We start from the raw sequence: 20104 nt of genomic DNA, 5'->3' as shown, positions 1-20104 counted from the left end.
ATCATCCTGAGCTACAATAGTCTGAGGCCAGCCGGAGCTATGTGAGAACTGCCAATGATGAATGAATGAATGATTTTTAAAAGGGAAAGACTTCTATGGCCATAAAGTGATGGGACCCGAGGAAATCTAATGCAGTCAATACCTCACTTTTTTTTTGGAAGTTTGTCAGGATTTCTTGTTTCTGCTTTAAAGGTGCTTTCAAAGATGAGGTAATCCGTGGTATGTATCTATAATCAGGAGGCTGAGACAGGAGAATCACAAGTTTGAGGCCAGCCAGGGCTACCGACTGAGTCTGAGGCTAGTCAACACTATATAGGGAGCTCTTGTTTCAAACTAAGCTTTGTTTTTTTAAGTTTAGGTTTGACATATTTTGGTGTGGATCTGAGGCCTTTTGAGGAGTGTTATAAACTTTTCAGTGATTTTCCTGTGACCTAGAACTGATCAAAAAACCAGGTACACAAATGTTAAATGGTTATTAAATAAATAGGGGACATAAATAAAGCGGATCCACTTTGTTAGCCATATATGCTGTTTTCTCTCTGCTTCTTGCCTTTTCTTGGCTACTGTTAAGGTATCTGCGATTAAAAACAAAACAAAACAAAAACAAAAACAAACAAACAAACAAAAACAAAACAAAACAAAAAAAAAACAAGGAAGTCCTATACTCAGAGGTAGCAAAGTGGCGGGGCTCCCTAAACTGTAATCACCAGGAATAGATTTTCTTCATGCGTTTCTGCAGAAGGTGCTCAGGGTGATTGGAAGATGCTTCGAAGCCTCATCAGGAGCATGTAGCTTTACAGTAAGTTAGAAATGGAAAGTTGAGTGTAAAACGTAAAAGTCTATTTGTTCACCCAAGAAAACCAAAGTATCCGTACAGTTTTAGTGAGAGACAGGGATGTCTGCGGACTGGGTCATTGGGACCATTAACAAAACTGGAAGGAGAAGAAACCCTCCCGGATGTTTTCCTAGTGGCAGGGGCAGATGGGAGACTCCAGACTGCCCTGCGGGGGCGTCGCACCTGGCAACAGTGCCTGAGGCACACCTGCCGGCCAGGGCGGCGCCCAGGATGCGCTCCCGCGCTGCCCGCGTGGGTTCCCCCAGGGGATCCGGTGCAGGGTGCAGAGTTGCTGGAGCAGCTTCTGAGCCTCGGAGCGTCTCCAGGGGAGCTGGGGCGCCTGAGTTTCGCGGCGCGCAGCCAGCGCGGGCCGGCGCCTCCCGGAGGCGCGCGGAGTCGACCGAGCGCGGCGAGCACAGGTGCAAAGATTGACCGACTGACTCCCGCTGTCTCCATCAGCAGCGCCCCAACCCCCACCCCATCCTCCTTTCAATTTTGGGATCTTCTTGGTGTTTGGATCCGGTCTCCCTTGTGTTGAGCTGAAAATGACCCGACGGGGTTTTTGTGGTTGTTGTTTTTTGTTTTTTGTTTTTTTTTTTTTTCTTTTGAACGCTGACTGCAGAAAATGCCTCATAGGGGCTTGGATTAATAGGGAGGACAGACATACAGACAGACAGACACACACACACACCCAGAGAGAGAGAGAGAGAGAGAGAGAGAGAGAGAGAGAGAGAGAGAGAGAGAGAGAGAGAGAGAGAGAGAGCGAGAGCGCAGGGGGCTTCTATCTCCAGGACAGACAGAATGATACATACAGTCATTAACAGTTTTGACCCACCCAGACCCCACCCTTCGGTTGCATCCATCACAGTCATTACAAAGGGGCCGCGCTGTCTCGCAGCTTGCCTGTTACTGGGGCTCTCGGACTGGCTTAATGAGGTGCACCCAGCCGGGGCTATTGTGCAGCGCGACCAAGACGGGAGCGAGACTGCAAGAATCTTAGCAGCTGCTAGCAGCAGCCGGAGCTGCAGCAGCTACTAAGCCCAGACCTCAAGTGGATGATGACTCTGGAAGTGTTTTCCTGAAGGAACCCGCCAGACTTTGGAAGACCATGGCAGGGCTAGAGAACTTAGATGGGGCTTTCCTGTTGTACACTTGAACTGGCTGGAGGCAAATGCCGGTCGCTCGGGTAATCGCAGGGTGCTGGGGGCGGGGGTGGTGCTGGCGGTTTAAAGCCAGTCTTCGGTCAAAAGGCGGCTAGGATCAATTTCCCCTCCAACCACTCAACTCTCCCTCTTACCTTTTGTTAGCTTGGCTTTCCCACATCCCACCCCCCTCCTCCACCCTGGTGTGGTCTGAACCCTGCATCTTGCTCCAGGGGTTTGATTGTGCATTTAAATGTAACTCTGATTGGTGAATGCTCTCTCCTTTTTGTTGTGATTATTAGAGATACCTTAGTCCTCCAGCCTTCCCAGTTCTGCGCCCAGCAAAAGCAGTTTTGAAAAATTAAGTGCAAAAAAGCATGACAAAACAATATGAGGTTGCTGTGGTAAGTGAACTTTTAAACCAAAAATTATCATTCTTCTGGTATGCTCTGTCTGTGGGTGGTGTAAAGGGATGCACACACAAAGGATTGGGGGCTGGGAAGAGGGGGTGACTAAACGGACAGACATAACCATTATTTCTCATTTGTTTATTTTTTTCTCGTCTTTCTCTCTTCTTTTGCAATGGTCAGCAGACAAGTTCTGTGCTTTTTTGATACTATTAGGCTGGCAACAGCCCTGATGCATTTAAAGTTGACAGTCAGTAGGTGGGGGGGACCCAGAGAATTAGGATGTTGTCTGTTTTTAAAAGACCCCTGAAACTTAACTAGAGTCTCTGGGACATTTCTGATGAGTCCAACGGAGAAAAGAACAGTGGGGTCTTCCAGAGTCCCTGAAGCTACCTGAGTCCCCTCCCCTGAGTGCACCTCCCTTTCTTCCTCAGGTAGCGTCATTAGAGGCCGTCATTCTTAGATTTTAAATCCTGAATGAGAACCAAATACTGCATATAGGAAGTTGGGGACCTCAGAGGTAAGAGGAAGGTGCTTCTTACTCTCCTTGCCATAATAGTGTTGTCTGTCCCACTCCCATTATTGGGAGAAAAGTACAGATCCTTTCTACGTGCTAGGTTGCTGTATTAGCTGACTTAAAGTTGGACGTATATTGTGGGAAACAGTTCCTCAGTTTTACTTTTTGATCTCGTTCATTCTCTGATAATGGCTATCCACTATACCACAGTGTTTGTGGTATGGCAAAGTTAACAATTCTAAGTTTGATGGAGGCTCAACTTCTGTTTTGGAAGATTGTAAACTCTAGCTAGATGTCGTACGGGAAAAACTGTACTTCTCAGTAGTTTTGACCTATTGTTGTTGTTGTTGTTGTCATTATTATTATTATTATCATCATCATCATCATCTGGAACTAGTTGTTGTTTTATTTATCTAGGGCTTTTGCCATAGATTCCTATATTGGAATGGGCCTGAATGCTATCTGATAAGGGAAAGATATATATATATATATATATATATATATATATATATATATTTTCCAATCTAAATGATACCATAGAAACAAAGATGCCTCTCGGAAGGAATTTGTTCTTGTTTCCTTGAGTCTTCTTTAATTTCTGTGTGTGCTGATGTGATTATTTCTATGATTCTCAAGATCCATTCTAAAGTGTTTTTTTTTCAGTAATTATAAACAAAAATACTTTTAGAGTATATTATGATACGGATTATGAATGAATTTTTGTACATGACTTTAATAACTATTTTAACAAATGATGTTTTCACGATTTTGCACAAGTTGCCGTTACTTCCCGGTAACTCTTACAGCAAAGTCCCTCGTTCCGAAGTCGGCTTTCCAAGTGTCAATGCTACTGTTTTCAGTTAGAGTCTCCAAACTCAATAGCAGATGAAATACTTCCTGTGTCAATGAAAAAGTCAGTTCAGTAAATTGTGTGGGGGAAAGACATCTCAGAAGTTTAGAATTCAGTCGTCCATGTTTCAAGTAGCAGGACCTCAATAGGGACGTTTGCTTTTCTGTGGAGCTCATATTGCATCATAGACAGCCAACTAGTAGGGCTCTTACAACACACAAGCCGCCAGCTAGCGGTGCTCTCCAGACATAATTCATTTTGACCCTTACTACTCCATCTTCTTAGCTATTTACCTATATGATTAATCTCAAACTGGATTAGCATTATCTGGGGATTTTAAATAAATATATCGAACTGTATGAATGTACAAAGTACTAAAGTAACAATCTATTATTTTCCACTGTATAGGTAATTGTAATTAAATATGTCTCCTGTCTATAGATGAAAATAGATTCGTTTGAGACTTTAATTCAGAAAAATACCCTTAATTAACAGTTCTTTTAAGCATATTCCATCTCAAATCAGTCTCCAGGTTTACTGTGGCTTTCCATGTTCATATTGGAAATAATGTTTCAATTAAAGATACCAAAAAAAAAAAAAAAAGAAAAGAAAGAAAGAAAGAAAAGGAAAAAGAAAAAGCCTAATTTAGACATTTAGGTAACTTAGATCATTTCTGGTATTTTCCCTCAGTAATTCTATAGTTCTGTCCCAATGTTAAGACTGTTAAATATACATGGAAATTTCTTCATAACAGAATGTAATTTGTAACTTTTTTTCTAAAACAGCAAAATAGTTAAATTATATAAGATATTTAAACATATTTTAATAAAATATAATGTTTTAGGCATTATTAGCATATTAAGTAGTCTGATATTTTCCTTCAACCTTAGTCTATGGAAATACATTTTAAAGTAGCAGAAATCCCTCTTAGGAGAAACTTAATGCTGATTAGTATAAAAAAATCTATTTTTTTTTAGATTTGTTTATTTTATATCTGTGAAGGTTTTCTTGGCATGCATGTGTGTATGCTACATTTGTGACTTGTGTCCACAGAGGTCAGAAGAGGGCATTGGACCTCCTGAACTGGAGGTATGGATAGCCATGAACCATCACGTGGTGCTAGGAACTGAACCCCAGTCCATTGCAAGAGCCACAAGTGAATCATCAACTTGGCCTCAAGAAAAAATTCTTAAAAGTCTGACAAGTAGTCATTGCTTCTTTTACTATGATTATTTAAGTGATTATTTATCTACCAGGAAGTAGAGAAGATATAGGAAGTAGAGATGGGGCCGGTAAGACAGACTACCTCATGGTGTGTCAAATACATAGAAGATCTGACTTCTTTACAATACCTAGGGCATGGCATGTACCAATGATCAAAGAAGCAAAATAGGACTGAGTCAAGTAATGTTATCAGTGTTGCAGTGTGGGGGATTGAGCCTAAGAGCTCATGCACACTAGGCAAGAGTTCTACCACTAAGCTGTTTTTTCAGCAACACCAACATTTTTTAAGCATTTACTTCTTTCACTTATTTTCTTGTGTGTTTATGTGTATAGGGGCATTCAGGAGGAAGATACAGGGCACATGTGGATGGTGAAAGGACAGCTTGCATGAATCAGTTCTCTCCTTTCACCATGTGGTCTCTGGGGATCGAACACAGGTAGAAAGGTTTGGCTACAAGCACCTTTATCCACTGAGCCATATCTTAGACTCCAACATTTACATTTTTTAAGGTGCCTTTGTTATTTTATTAGCTAAATTCAACATTTGCCTTATATATTAACTATGTAGTTTGGCTGAGAGGATCTAGTCACATGGGTGAGTGCTTTGTATAGATGATCTCAGTTGAGTAGCAGGTTTATGTGGCATCAGCTCCTGTATATTTAATGTCAGACAAGTCATAAAAAAATGTGAGAGGATTTGAATTAAAAGTTGTTATACTCTAAACTTAGGTCCAAAATGAAGCAAATTGTCAATCAAATAGAAAAATGTGAAATAGTCTACTAGACTTAAAAGACACTTAAATAAAACCCACATAATCTCCAATAATTTTGACAAGAACATTTTTTTTCAAAAAAATATTGAAATATTTTCAACATCCTCCAGTTGGGATTAGATGCAGTCACCTGGCTTGATTGGTGGTTTCTTCTCTGGGATATTAATTTTGGAGAATCTGTTGTATCCTTTGACCACCAAAACAAAACAAAACATGAGAATATTAACTCATTTATATGGGCAACGTATTTTAAATAAATTTCCAAAATTCCTATTTAAATAAAAGGAAAATATAACTGAAAACTTAATTTTCCTTAAACTGAAACCTAAAACTAAGTAAGGTATTTTGTTTTGCTAGCAACTTAAACAGGATTTAATTTTTAAGAATTGAAAATTGAATTATGACAGTATTTTCTAAAGTAATAAAATCCTATATGATTTTATAAATAGTAGACTAATGATTATCTCTCCTCAGACTTCCTGAATCAAGCATTCACCTTGACATTGGTGGTCTCTTCTTCAGTTATTTAGTGACTCAGGGTCCTCCATTTTATAAACTGTCCTTATTTAGTGAACTGAGAGAACCATCAAAGCAGAAAGTTGCCCCAAAAGTTGAAAGTTTCAAAAGGAACCCTAGCCAATAGTTCCTTTTTAAATAATAAAAGACGATAGATTCTTAACTCCATGCTGGTTTTCAAACCCTTGGCAGTTGAAATAGGAGTTGACCAGCCTGAGCTACAACCTTGTGTGTATGACCCTGCCTCAGTGCACCCCAAGGCCCTCTGTGGTGAGAAACTCTCTAATAGAATATATATAATATTTAAAATTCAGTTCTATCACATTTTGGCCCTGGAGCATATATCTTAAAAGACTGGTCAAATTTTACCCCCAAGAAATTTATTTGTGAAAAAAAAAACACACACACACAAAAAAAAAACCAACCAAACAACATCAACAACAAAAACTCCTACAAGACAAAACAACAACAAAACAAAAACAAAACCCTCAATGAAGGGTTTTTTCTCTGTTTTAAATGCTAAGATGTTTTCATAATTTTTCTATTATATCCATAATTTGGAAATTTATATTATGTACTAAAATAAAAACTCTTTGTCTTGACATACTTTCTGTCTACTCAAATTCATCAACCTTAAAAACTTTCCATATATAAATAATAAATACCTATAGCTGTGCATATAAAAGGCTGTGGTTATAGATTTAAAATTAAAATTAATTTATTAAAGAAAAATTAAATTATTAAAGCTTTTTTCAAGTTCAAACATAAGGGATAATAGCTACCATGAAAATTAATTTTATGAAATAATAAGACTATTTACTGTACTTAGTGCTAACTAAGGACTGGGAGTATTTTAAGCAAGTCAATGGGAGTTTTTTCTTAATCTCTCCACTACTTCATTCCCACAACTTAATAATGTTATAATATCCTGGAAACAAGAATGGGGAAAATATTAAATATCTTTAAAGGAGAAGAAAAGCCAGATGCACCTTAAAGTCCTCCCTTAGTCCTGGTGTCCTTCAGTTCTGCACTTGTTATCTCTATACATTCTCTGAAGAGGAAGCCATTACACATTGTCTAGGATAAGTTACAGGTTGTGGAGTTTCAATACCGCTGAAAATAGGAAAGTTTTACCAGGAACTCATGAAATAATGCAAACTAGATGCCACTACCCTTGAGGCACACCGGGGAAAGCTTGGAAAGGAAGTGACAATGGTGGGCGTTCCTTGAAATAGAGAATGTAAAGGTAATAAGACTAGAGACCGTTTCCATTAAGAAGGAAGAATCCAGCTCTTTGAATGTTTCCAGAAAAGTCGTTTAAAGAGCTGATTAATATTATAAATGTTTAATACAATCTTAAAAATTAATGCTGTCCCCTGTTAAAGATAATGAGAGGTAAGATTGCTGTAGGCATCGAGGCTTGTATTTCTAACATCTCAGGGCTTAATCTATCAGCTCTGAGTCTGATTTCGTGGCATCGATTTTATTTGGTATGAGTTTGACCATTGAGGCCACGTTGGAGGCCACTGTGACTGAGAATAAAAATGAATGAAAGACTTTACTCTACAAACTTCAAGGCATCTTATCTAGTTCTGTGTAATACTAGAGCATCCGTGGGAAGGTCCTGCTGAAAAATGGGACCATGTTATCAAACGGTGGGCATCCTGTCTCCGAAGTACATATGTGACTTAATATTTATAAGCAGTGAGACCAACAGCATCAGCAGTTACGTATCAGTTGGCTTTAGGGAGGTAGACGGTGGTCCCACTGGTATGCCCACACTTGGTATTCCCTTGGCATTTGTAGAAGCTTCTCGGTTCTGCAAATGGACTTTGTGTTTTCTTCCCACTACAAAAGTAGAACAATGGGTTTTCAAATGATATTCAGAAAGATGGAAAGTATACATTTCTCCTTGCCAGTTACATAGTTATGCACTTAAGAGAGCAAGCTTCCTGTATAGGATGTTGACTGTTCCAAGATTCATTAGTGTAATTCCTCAGACACACTGCCTTTGACAAATGGGCACAGCCAGGAAAGCCTTTAATATATTGATTATGTTAGTGTTTTGTTGCTGGTGGTATAATGGATTCAGCACAAGCTCCATTTTTATTCTTCTATGCTCAACCAAAAAAAAAAAAAAAAAAGATCTTGCAAACTGTACAAGGGACTCACAGGCGAAAGTAATTAAATAACAGGAGTGCTGAGGGAGATTGCCTGTGAACAGGGCTCTGTAGCAGGAATAGAGAGGGTATGTGAGAGCAATTGATCTAAAAGATGGATTAAACTAGTTTCAGTTTCTTTATATTATTGCATATCTTCCTGCAAAGAAGGAAGTGTTCGCTAATGTGCTAGTTTCCTTCCTTGGGATTAATTTTCACTGTTGGTCCAGTTCAAACCATCCTGCTTCTTTCTGAAGCTCGCAGATGTGTGTAGTTTACTGTGGAAACTCTCCACTTCCGATGAGGACTTTGTGGGCGTAACATCATACAGTTGCTCTCTGACACTCTCCTAACACACTGTAGTCCTTCCTTCTGGGATTCTCTCCTGGCAACCTTTTTTTTTAAAAATGTATTTCCCTGTATTCCTTTTTAGGAAACCCCTCTCATCATTGTCCCACATATTATTTTATAGGGAGGAGGTATGTAATATACTCTCAAACTCATTTTACTTGTGAGTTTGAATAGCGTTCAGAGTAGAGCGATTTCCCCAGAATTTTGTAGGTTTGCCCAATCCAGCTGTATATTTTATATGCTAATGTAAATTCTATTTTTGTTCCCCTTGGGGGTTTAAGTGATTATAATTGTTGCTCTTCAAAAGCCAAACAGATGATGATTGCTGCTTCAGGAGTGTACCAAAAGAAACTGGCTTTCATTAAACCTGCTCATCCACTTCATAATTATCTCCATTTTATCTAGCTAAGAAGCAGGAAAAAAAATGGCAAGTACAGTTCATTGAAGCCAGTTCAGTTATTTAAACATTGCTTTATTGAACTAGCAGGAGGTGTTAAAAGGAGAGGGAATGTTTTTGCTCTAACGCTGATGTGTAGCCAGTGGCTCAACTCAAGAGTTAGTTAAGCATCAAATGCCAGAGGCCACAGAGAGTGAGAGGAGTCCTCTAGTGGATACATTAAAGAGTACTGCAACCGTAGCTTTTCTAAAATCCTCTTCCACTTGCTCGTCTTCCAATATGTTCAAACTGAAGCTATCTACTTACTACCCAGTAAAAAGGACCCTAAAATTCAGTCTAAATAATAGGCAAATACCCTACCTGTATAATATGTAAAAAAACAAAATTGACAGATACTGAGGAGATGACAAGTCCTGAGCCTGCCATCAAGAATCGTGCACAGGATCCTTACAATTCCAGATCTGACAATTAAGTCAGAAAAGGTTGTCATCCAGGGAGAGTGGTCCCCTCCGTAGGGAGGCACAGTGGCTATAAGTTATCTGCTCTCCAGTGTTAGGGTAGCCTAGGAGTTGGGTTGCATTGGATAATGTTTTTAACCACATATATTACTTGTCTGCTTTCCCCGTGGAATAGACAGCGTCCTGAACTCCAACCCAGGAGACAAGAGTGTCAGAGTGAACATACAGCTGCTCTAAGTTTCCATCTGTGAGGAAACAACTCATTGCTGGTAACACAGAGACTATTACATTTCTTATGTACGCACTGGAATATGGGCCCATCAGCCCCTCTCCTCTACGACTTAATCAGCATCTCCTTGATCTACAACAGCTTGTCAATGCATGATGCTAAATTATTTCTAGACTGCAGAGTCATTCTTAAAGCCTGAAGGTAGATTGCCCTCAGGGAATAAGTATGTTCACAGTGAGCTCCTAGGTAATCTATGCAATTTGCATTCTTAAATCCACGGATAGTATATCAATGGCTTGTTCCCTGCAAATTTTGAATTAAAAACTGTTTGCTAGTGTGAGTGCAGAGGAATTTTCCTGAATTCCTATATATTGATATGCCAAGAAATGTATCACTCTGCTTTAAAAGACTTGAATTTGAGAATGCTCCAGTGGTACCCAGACCAGCTCTGACAGCAATTGAAGGTTTTCTCACTTCCTCTCTGCCTTGTCATTGTCCCCTAGGACCTGAGTATCCTTTGTTTCCGTTAGGCTGTGTCTCCACCTTTATTAACATTGTTAAAGTTCAAAATTTATTTCTGTTTTTTTAATAGGTGACAGGCAACCTGCTAATCAAATAAATTTAAATTTTTAACCACTGAAAAGGTGTTAAGGATAGTCGTGCTGTGTTTAATAAAGTCACTGTGAGTCATGAGTTACTGGTAGAAAATTCATGTCAGGCTAGCATTTGTGTGTGTGTGTGTGTGTGTGTGTGTTTACATTTCTTTATTGGTTGCTTTTCTTAACTGACTGGCACCTTTACTCTTCACTGCTTACTTATCTTATCTTGAGGTAAAACAGTTATAAATGAACTAAACTAACTGAGCAGAAAAATATGACTCTGAAAAAAATAATTTGATAGTGTTGACTCATCTGCTTATGTTTATTAAATAAAAGTAAAGCTACAAGCATAGCTGACACTACAATATATCTTTGCCAGGAATGATTCTGTAATTTCCTGGGGTTATCTCTCATAGCTGTTCATCTTACTAGCCGGAAACGGGCTTATTTCATACAGCCCTATGATATAAAGAAGACCTTAGGGTATACCACCTAAATGTCCCTCAGCATCTCTAATGGTGTCACAGAGTGAGCAGAGCCAAAAGAGTTCAAAAAACAGTTTACAGACTCCATGATAAGGGACCGAGGGGTTGAAATCAGTATTTATTTTTAAAATTCTGTGGTTTTTCCCCTAAACCAATGCTTAATCAAATTCTTTATGAAGATTTTCTTCCTCCACTCTCCTGTCCTCCTGTCTCCGCTCTTCTACCCTCTGCCCTCCCTCCCCTTCACTCTCCTTTCATTTATTCTTCTCTCCTTTCTCTTTTTTCTTTCTTCCTTCCTTTCCTCCTTCCTTCCTTCCTTTCTCTCTTTCGTTCTTTCTTCTTCCTTTCTTTTAAAACAAACAGATGTGCTTAGAAGTCACTTCATAATTACTCAGTGGAATCTTCTAGGGTCAAGATCAAGAAAAAGAAAAATCCCTTCTCAGGTAGCAAGAGGCACAGATGCACAGACCTGGGAGGTATCATGGTGGGCACTTTCATAAAACAAATTTCTTCTTCTTCTTCTTCTTCTTCTTCTTCTTCTTCTTCTTCTTCTTCTTCTTCTTCTTCTTCTTCTTCTTCTTCTTCTTCTTCTTCTTCTTCTTCTTCTTCTCCTCCTCCTCCTCCTCCTCCTCCCCCTCCTCCTCCTCTTCCTCCTCCTCCTCCTCCTCCTCCCCCCCCTCCTCCTCCTCCTCCTCCTCCCCCTCCTCCTCCCCCTCCTCCCCCTCCTCCCCCTCCTCCCCCTCCTCCCCCTCCTCCTCCTCCTCCTCCTCCCCCTCCTCCTCCCCCTCCTCCCCCTCCTCCCCCTCCTCCTCCCCCTCCTCCCCCTCCTCCTCCTCCTCCCCCTCCTCCCCCTCCTCCCCCTCCTCCCCCTCCTCCTCCTCCTCCCCCTCCTCCCCCTCCTCCCCCTCCTCCCCCTCCTCCTCCTCCTCCCCCTCCTCCCCCTCCTCCCCCTCCTCCCCCTCCTCCCCCTCCTCCCCCTCCTCCCCCTCCTCCCCCTCCTCCTCCCCCTCCTCCCCCTCCTCCTCCTCCTCCCCCTCCCCCTCCTCCTCCCCCTCCTCCCCCTCCTCCTCCTCCTCCCCCTCCTCCCCCTCCTCCCCCTCCTCCCCCTCCTCCTCCTCCTCCCCCTCCTCCCCCTCCTCCCCCTCCTCCCCCTCCTCCTCCTCCTCCCCCTCCTCCCCCTCCTCCCCCTCCTCCCCCTCCTCCCCCTCCTCCCCCTCCTCCTCCCCCTCCCCCTCCTCCTCCCCCTCCCCCTCCTCCTCCCCCTCCTCCCCCTCCTCCTCCCCCTCCTCCCCCTCCTCCCCCTCCTCCCCCTCCTCTTCTTCTTCTTCTTGATTTATTTTTTTGAGACAGGGTTTTTCCATTTGGCCCTGGATTTCCTGGAACTTGCTCCATAGACAAGTCTGGCTCCCCACTCAAAGATCCACCTGCCTTTGCCTCCCAAGTGCTCGGATTAAAGGCCTATGCCACCATATCTGGCCAGGGAACGAGGACTTTTTTCATTCGGTATGCTCACTGCATGTCTAAAACAGTGACTCTTATTTCCAATACCCATTTTACTAGTGAACAAAGCTGAGGCTTAGAACGTTTAGGTAACTTGGGTCATAAAGCAAGAACTTGGGAAATGCAGGACCAGGAATTCAGGTCTGCTCGAGCGCTAAACTGCCACAACCCTGAACTTGAAAGTCCTTTTAATACACAGATGGAAAATGCATCTTTCTGTTTTATAGCTGCAATTTTGCACCCAGGAGCTTCAATTTTGGTACTTTGATTATCCTAAAACTATCCAGATCGTATAGGATTGTCTCATTTTATAGCCTTAGAAGAAAGCCACTGTATTCATGTGAAAGATGGCCTGGTCTAATAGGTAAAAGATACCTTAAAATTATACTCAAAGTGTTTTTGCTTTCTTTGTATAAAGGTCACTTCTTATCTCAGCTCTTAATTCACACATTCAAGAAACTGCTGTAATTTCACTGCTGACTTTACTTAGTTAGGATGCAAGGCTGTTAGTGTGTGAACTTTCTTCCAGGTCAGCCCCTCAATAAAATAGTAACAATTCTGTAACAATCATTTCTCTTAGATGCAGTTTCCAGAGTAGACTGCACCGAGTTAGGATCTTTCCTTTTTATTTTCTGATTTCGGGATGACACCAGTATTTTAAATCGTGATGACTCATGTCTAGGACTGAAATTTGTTTTTCATGAGTTTATACATTTTTTCCCCTTGAATTGCACCAAAAATGGTTTTTTAATTGGCTTTAACTCATGCCCAATAAATTGGATGAGAATTGATTGCTGCAGTCCTGTTTGGTTAAAAATTATTCATGAAATGAGTATATGAATGAAGGCCAGGGCACTTCCCCGTCCTCCGTTATGACAAACACCATTACAAAAAGACTTATAGTCCATACTTAGAAATTAATATAGATTAGTTTATAAAACTTTAAGTATAGTAACAGGGCACTTTAAAATAAATCATATTACAAAACTTGTTTTTGCTAATTGGAGTTGTTTCTTGATGTTATTTTCCCCAGCCTGAACAATATCACAAATTTAGTTGACCTTCCTTAAAGATGCTTTTGTGGCTTTTGTTCAGAACCCTGCCAGGGTTTTAGAATACTTCTAAATAGTGCAACGAAATAACAGATAAAGCTGAGACTGCGTCAGAGGTACTGCATCATCCCACAGAGACAGGCTGCGAGCCACTTTTTCCTTCTCTGAAGAGGATTTTAAAGAAAAATAATTTAAACCGTATGAAAATTGAACTAACGTAGGTGACGGTTTTTAGGGCATTGAAATAGCAATTCACTAAATGGTACCTGTCAGCAAGCCAGTTTTTGTTCAATCTCATAATTACTTAGGGTAATATAATTTTCATTTACTTCTATGCTATAGAAATATAAGAAAGTCATTTTATGGATTTCTTTTTTTGCTGGTCAGTAAAGGTTTGTTTTATAATATTATTTACCTATGGTATGAGAGTATATAATGGGTAAGAGAAATGATTAATTAATAAGAAAAGAAATTTCCCTCGGTCATAATTTAGAAGGCAGTAATGAAGGAAATCGTTTTTCTTTTTCCAGTTAGTCCCAGTAAATTCTAACTGGACAGGATACGTGATGTAGTCTTCAGAAAAGTGGGAGAACACTTTCTTATATTGTGATTATATTGCTCTGTCACATTTGTTTCTCATCTGCAGGAAATTTAAGCATTGCTTTTGTCAATAGATGTTATTTTGAGTATAAAGCTCGGGGCTGCAGGTCTGCCCACTCTCAGAATCAGAGTCCTAAAGGGCTTTACTGGACTGTACCACTCCGTATATAGCAGCTGCCCCCACCTGGTGGCTATAAGGGCAGAAGCTTGAGTGGTTGACTTTTTAATTTTATTTCCTGTCAAGAGTGTAAAAGATAATGCCTACTTAGAATTTTTCCAAGCACAACAATGCAGAAAATGTAATGAAAGAATTAAGTGGAAGTCTAGTTCCTTCTTGCTCAGATTAGCTTTTGTTTAATGTTGTACTGAATATCTTCTGTATAAGATTTAATAAGGTCGGTATTTCAAGAAAATCCTCATATCTAATTAAGCAATAAATATATACCATCCTTTTAATGGCTTTATAAGTTAGGGAGAAGACTTTAAAATTAAAACAAACAAACAAACAAACAAACAAAAAACCCTAAACATTCCTTAGATTTCAAAACAATATTAGCTGAGGCTCAGAACTTCCTAGGACAGCTTATAGTTTTTAAAATTCCAGTAATTTCTCTGACTCACTTCTCAAAAGCAGTTACCAATTTTGTGTCATTCCATTTGTCAGCAATTGACAAATTATCACAAATCTGAGACACACGAGTATAGTTACTTTTGATATAAAATAGTTTTTGTCTGTTCATGTTAATTAAATATTATCTACTCCTTATAATTTGCTCTCTTTCAAGTGTTATGTCACCTATAGTCTGTGCTATCTTTAAGGATGTTGAATTTTCTATATAAAATGTAAAGCAGGGGTATTGTACCAAACAGTGCAAAAGGACTTAGGTTCTAGAGACAGACTTTCTCTTTCTACTTGTATGGTGGGCAAATTGCTTAACTCCCTCAATGTCTGCAGCTAAAGCCACCTGGTACATAGCTCCCATTACCACGGCCACTATTGCTAAGTTAGAATGGGAATCATGAGGTTTAAGACCTTGTTGAAGGGAAGCAAATAGTAGGAAAAGCAATGCTAACACGTGTGTTTCCTTTTTCTAAGTCCAGAAATTTTTTGGTAAATACTGCAATTCGTGTCTTCATAGCCGAGTTTTTAATGATCTCCACAGGCACAAAGGCGTCCTAAGGGCATCCAAAGTGAAGCTGGTTGGCAGCCACACAGGTCCAGTTCCGTTTCTCTTCCCTACAGCCACCGTTGGCTCTCGTTGCAAACATATTCTTTGTTCGGAGTCCCATCACTTTCCCAGTCGACTGATTGTGACCACCAGAATACCATGATTCTTAGTGTGTGCCATGCGTCCCTCTTCCATACCCGTCACTCTTTGCCTATCCTCTGCCCTTCTTTGATCCTGCCTCTTCATTCCAAGAAGTTTTGAATTTCAGCTGAAGCTCACTGTTTGCCCCAGATCTCATTCCTTCCCTTCCTGTTCAGCACTTTTCAAATGTGTGGTACTCAACGGCGTCTAACTTGTCTGGGTACTTTTGTGTCTGTAGTTCCCTCAGTTAAATTTCGTAGCCAGCATTTGACATAGGCGTACTAAAACAACCTGACAGCTGTACTTCTCAGCCCACCGCAAACACTGTAGCCTGGTGTTCACCACGGTGTTTTCATTGCTACCTCTGAAACCTCTTCCATTTGTCCCGAAAACACTCCCCACCCCCTGCACACATATGGTAGATTTGTATAAAGATTCTTGAAACTGAGGCTGAACGCTTGCGATGTCTATAAACGTCGTCCTTTTTATACAGACCTTATAAAGGGCCTCGAACATTCATGAATTATTTTGATATGATTAAAACAGAGACACGTCTCTGTTAGTATTCCTTCTGCATCTAGAAAATATTAGTATTCCAGAAAACACCAGTGCTCTGTGAGTTAAATAATGGGCACTGACATAAAAGAAAGGCTTTTCTTTTTATTGTCTGCACAAGGAATCCAGAAATATCAGCAAGAGAAAAAAAAATTCACAGTAAATTGTGTCAAATAATTCAAGGAAACGTCTATTTGTTACTGAGAAACCTTAAACATTCCTTCATGGTACAATTTCCAACGTGTGTTCATAAAAATCTGATATTTTAAACAACCATGTTCTCTCTAATTTCTGATGCCAGGATGACAGTGACCAAAGGAATGGGACTTTACTTTTACTGCAACAGTATCCTTGGCCCCAAAATGTTGCTTGTTCAAAAAAGATGTTTGATCTAATCATAGCAATGTGAATCTTCAAGAAGAATCGGTGTGAAAGAGCAATGAACGAGAGCCTTAGCCACCATGGTACATGCACATACATGTGTTTCTTCCCTGTGCTAATCAATCACAGTAGCAGGAAACCCGGTAGTCACGTGACTAGGCATGGCCGGGAATCGGTCAATGTTATGAAGTTACACCGAAGCAGATACCAGCCGAAGGGTAAAGTAAAACGCTGCCTCTGCTCTCCACTGCGACCTTCAGTGAAGTGAGACCTTTCGACATTCACATTCATCCTTTTTATCAGGCTGCAAACTTTTGCTTCCTTCTAATTAATGACTCAGAGTCCACATCTGTAGCCGTGCCTTTATCAATCCATAGCAAAGTCAGCTGGAAGGAAACTAAGAAGTCCTGAACTCTGAGCCAGTTTTATTGTTTTATTCTGACAGTCAGTTTACCGTATCAACTCCTTATTAATTCCTCACTTTGTTTTATTCAAAACAAACAAAACTTTATTATTAAAAGCTCTTTATACGGTCTGCCTTTATATTCCTTTGGATATTTATTTGATAGATTTTTTTAAAGCACAGGCAACCTAAGAAATTGTAAACTAGAGTAAAGTTCTATTAGTCCATGTAAATGGAAAAATATAACAGCATATAAAAATACATGTGGAAAGAGAAAGAGTCTAGAGACAGGCTAGGACAAGGCATCAAATCCAATTTCTTTCCATACCATAAATAACTATTAGCTTTTCAAATAATATTTTGGGCTTAACAAAGAATAGAAACTAAGCATAGATCATGTGTGTGTACACACATATGTGTATATATAATTGAATAATTAAGTGTTTCCACATTAAATCAAAATATTTTAATTTGGCTAAACTTCAGTGGTATATATTTGATTAAATGTGATTCCATCAAGTAATTAACTGAATTATAAGCTATACTGAATGCCAAACATTAACACGTGAGCCTAACTAAAGCAACAATAGCCATAATTAATGCCAAAGAGAGAACCAACTGCAGGAAGATCAGCATTCAGGAAACCTGCACTCTGTTTCTATTAACCTTAGAAATGTTACCTAAATTCCTCATGCCTCTGCAGTGCTCCTGAAAATGAGACATAATTTATTTCCCTCTCACCTCCGGGGGTTACCATGATAAATATGTAAAAGTGCATTGAGCTTTTTGTGATAAAAGATACTATAAAATCTAAGGTGTTTTTATTATTATATCAGTCAAATGGGATCTCAGACTCAGTTCCTTTTTGAAGACCCACAACCTTTTATGGGTGAATCATGAAATTGTATTGAGAAATATATTGGAGTCACATAACAGGGCAGACAGAAGATTTTTATGTCTTCTGAGGCCTTTAAAACTTGGTTACAATTAGAAATATGAGAAGATATTTATCGTAGAATATTTCAGGTAAGACACTAATGAGAGCAAATGAAAAATATTTAAGAGACCACATGCGAGGTAGGAATTCTAATTCTGGCTTTATGAAAATAAATGTGCCCATGGTTGTAGTTACTGTGTATTGACCACTTCTTCCATGCAGGAATTTTGATTGTTCTATGCCGATGATTATATTTAACCTCACAGTGCTGTAAATTGATCCTTTCTCTCATAGCTTTAGAGATCAGGAAACCAAGGCTTAAAGGTAGTAAGCGGAAGCAAGACTCCACAGTGGCAGAGTCAAGTACAAATTGTCAGGGGTCGAAGCCAAGGTTCCGACTCTTAACAATTTGCAAAACTACTGCTATCAGGTTCTATTAAATCTATTTCAAGGAGAAAATGTTGACAATCATATACTAAAAAGTTGCAGTGCAAAAATATTTAGAAGGCTATACAGCACCTAGAAGGCACAAGTAGGCATTGTGTGACTGTGTCATAGAACACATTTATTGAACTATTTAGATTTTTCTAATTTTCTCTTTTGCAAGGGTTTCCTAAAAGCTTAATCTGATTTCCATTAGATACTTACAGTCTGTAACCCTGTTCTGTTACTCTGGCACACAATGGGCACTCAAAAGATGCTTGAATCAAATGGAAACGAGCCTTTTGTTAAAGGGAAGGGATAAATATTTAGGAACTGGATGGATTGTGATTTATTTGGCACTTACCGAATTGATAAGTGATATAACCAGAAAGCTGTAATAGCTCCAGCTGATATTTTTGGTAACAGATTCACGATCAGTTATAAACAAAAGTATTACAACTCTTGGGGGTTTTAAAAGCTTCATGGAGTTCTACTCTGGAGTCAAAGAAAGACTCTCAATTTTAACTGTACATTATTTTCTACAAAGAATTGATTCTAGAAAATCCTCAAAAAACAAATCTGATATTCTTGACTATTTTGCTACTTTTCATCACTGATAACGGATTGTTAGCCCTTCAGAAACAACAGCAACAACAACTACGACTCGTACATACACACACTATTATTATTAATAGCAAAAATGAGACAGGAATGGTTTTCATTTTAATTTCAACACTAAACTATTTTTTCTATTCAGTGAAAAATATCAATATCTTTTAGTTTACAATGTTATAATAATTTAAATTCATGGGATGTCTCACCTCACAAAGTTGAAATGCATCTTTTAGCTTTGATGCAAGTTCTTATCTTTAAAAAGTTTAACCTATATCAGTAAACAATAGTTTGAACCTCTGCTGTGTGTATATTTTCAATTTGCTTAAGAAAAACAACAAAAATAATGTAGCATACATGTTTGTTAGATCTGGTAATTCAAGATTGTCTTTTTGTGTCAAATAAAGCACTTTCTTTTTCATTTGAATATCGAAGTTAATGCCATTATGCAGAAATGCAGGGATTTATGAAAAGAAATTTTCTTTGAATGTTTATCCATTCCCATTATGTAAACTTCTATAAGTTTACAGAAAAACATAATTGTTTATATAACTATACATTTCAAATCCTTTAATCATTCATGCATAGACTTTGCTTAAAAAATCAAATATCTGTTCTTTGTTACATGATATAAAGGATTTACATATGTAGGCATTCAACAGAAATGTCTATGAGCTCCCATGACATCTAATGTATTTATTTGCTTCTCACTCAGGAATCAGATCACTTCAAAGTTTAGAAGAACTCTTTTTCATATAGGAAAAGAGTTTAATACCAAAACATGTAGTAAAATCTTAATGTTTTTCCTAACAAATTCACCTGTTTTTCTTTATCTCAAAAGTGATTAAAACGTACTTTATATTTTCAGCCATCTGATTTCTGGCATAAGCAGATCGATTTCCGAGTCTGGAATTAGCTATTTGTTGTAGCTTGAAGGTACTTTTCATAATGTGTCCTTCACAGAATATAAGTATTTCGGAAAATGTGTCCTCTCTCGTAGACATCGTAACTGGACACCCATGATGGGCTTAGAGTTAAGAAAGAAAGCACCAGGTCCAGTGCAGGGTGTTAACAGTTGAGTCAGGAAAATGCATTAGGGGTTTGATGTTGGTCTTTGTGCATATTAAGTTGTGGGGTAGCATTTATTCAAATAATAAGTTTCGGACCCCATGAGCCGGCAGAGGAGTGTAGAAATGAAACCTGCTATCTGAAAAGCTGGAATCTGTTACAACATAGACGTGGAGTGGGATTTCCCCAATCACCCTATTGTAATAAGCTTGGTAAAGGGGGTTAACAGACAACTGTTATTTCTACAGATAACGAAGTGGATTCTTTAGGGTAGTTGGTGACTTCTCAAGCTGTTCTAAAAGCGAGGCAGGTTTTCTTTGG

General features: G+C 39.2%; 1 protein-coding gene across 1 annotated transcript in view; it reads left to right on the top strand.

Annotated features, from left to right (window-relative positions):
* Window positions 1–1233: 1233 nt before the first annotated feature.
* Window positions 1234–20104, top strand: part of Elavl2 (ELAV like RNA binding protein 2) — a 150035-nt gene continuing 131164 nt past the window's right edge. Inside the window, exons 1-3 of the mRNA XM_087660597.1 lie at window positions 1234–2021; window positions 2280–2381; window positions 2819–2904. The gene's annotated coding sequence lies outside the window, so the exon portion shown is untranslated. The remainder of the gene's footprint in view (window positions 2022–2279; window positions 2382–2818; window positions 2905–20104) is intronic.

This window comes from Rattus norvegicus, chromosome 5 (assembly GCF_021556685.1).
Source record: "Rattus norvegicus strain SHRSP/BbbUtx chromosome 5, alternate assembly SHRSP_T2T, whole genome shotgun sequence".
NCBI classification, from domain to species: Eukaryota; Metazoa; Chordata; class Mammalia; order Rodentia; family Muridae; genus Rattus; species Rattus norvegicus.
Note: the sequence above shows the minus strand (reverse complement) of the source record. Positions and strands in the feature narration are given on the sequence as shown.